Source organism: Arachis hypogaea, chromosome 15, assembly GCF_003086295.3.
Source record: "Arachis hypogaea cultivar Tifrunner chromosome 15, arahy.Tifrunner.gnm2.J5K5, whole genome shotgun sequence".
In the NCBI taxonomy this organism is placed as follows: Eukaryota; Viridiplantae; Streptophyta; class Magnoliopsida; order Fabales; family Fabaceae; genus Arachis; species Arachis hypogaea.
Genome location: NC_092050.1, coordinates 64118657 through 64120419, shown reverse-complemented (window position 1 = coordinate 64120419; position 1763 = coordinate 64118657).

The following is a 1763-nucleotide window of genomic DNA, read 5'->3' as shown; positions in this document are numbered from 1 at the left end:
ATATGTATATTCTATGATGGTCTGTCTGAGTTGTCAAAAATGTCATTGGACCATTCTGCAGGAGGATCTCTTCATCTAAAAACCCATGCAGAAGCTCAGGAACTCATTGAAATGGTTGCAAATAACCAGTTCATGTACACCTCTGAGAGGAACCTTGTGAACAATGGGACGCCTCAGAAGAAGGGAGTTCTTGAAATTGATACTCTGAATGCCATATTGGCTCAGAACAAAATATTGACTCAGCAAGTCAATGTGATTTCTCAGAGTCTGAATGGATTGCAAGCTGCATCCAACAGTACTAAAGAAGCATCTTCTGAAGAAGAAGCTTATGATCCTGAGAACCCTGCAATGGCAGAGGTGAATTACATGGGAGAACCCTATGGAAACACTTATAATCTTTCATGGAGAAATCATCTAAATTTCTCATGGAAGGACCAACAGAAGCCTCAACAAGGCTTCAACAATAATGGTGGACAAAATAGGTTTAGCAATAGCAAGCCTTTTCCATCATCTTCTCAGCAACAGACAGAGAATTCTGAACAGAGCCATTCTGGCCTAGCAACCATAGTCTCTGATATATCCAAGACCACACTAAGTTTCATGAATGAAACAAGGTCCTCCATTAGAAATTTGGAGGCACAGGTGGGTCAGCTGAGTAAGAAGATTACTAAAACTCCTCTCAGTACTCTCCCAAGCAATACAGAAGAAAATCCCAAGAGAGAGTGCAAGGCCATAACCATGACCAACATGGCCAAACCTGGAGAGAGTGAGGAGGGCGTGAGTCCCAGTGAGAAAAGCCTTGTGGGACGTCCTCTGGACAGAAAGGAGTTCCCTTTGAGGAACCAAAGGAATCTAAGGCTCATACAGAGACCATAGAGATTCCATTGAACTTCCTTCTGCCATTCATGAGTTTAGATGAATATTCTTCCTCTGAAGAGGATGAAGACATCACTATAGAGCAAGTTGCTAAGTATCTAGGAGCAATCATAAAGCTGAATGCCAAGTTACTTGGTAATGAGACTTGGGAGGATGAACCCCCCCTTGTTCACCAATGAACTAAATGCATTAATGAGGCAGACATTACCTCAGAAGAAACTGGACCCCGAAAAATTCTTCATACCTTGTACCATAGGCACCATGACCTTTGAGAAGGCTCTGTGTGACCTGGGGTTAGGGATAAACCTCATGCCCCTCTCTGTAATGGAGAAACTAGGAATTTTTGAGGTACAAGCTACAAGAATCTCACTAGAGATGGCAGACAAATCAATGAAACAAGCTTATGGACTAGTAGAGGACATGCTAGTAAAGGTTAAAGTCCTTTACATCCCTGCTGATTTCATAATCATAGACACTGGGAAGGATGAGGATAAATCCATCATCCTTGGCAGACCCTTCCTAGCCACAGCAAAAGCTGTGATTGATGTTAACAGAGGAGAGTTAGTCCTTCAGTTGAATGAAGACTACCTTGTATTCAAGACTCAAGGTTCTCCTTCTGTAACCCTGGAGAGGAAGCATGAAAAGCTGCTCTCAATACAGAGTCTAACAAAATCCCCACATTCAAACTCTAAGTTTGGTGTTGGGAGGCCACAACCAAACTCTAAGTTTGGTGTTGAGAGGCCATAACCAAACTATAAGTTTGGTGTTGAGAGGGCCCAACCCTGCTCTGATTATCTGTGAGGCTCCATGAGAGCTCACTGTCAAGCTATTGACATTAAAGAAGCGCTTGTTGGGAGGCAACCCAATGTTATTTAATTATATCTATT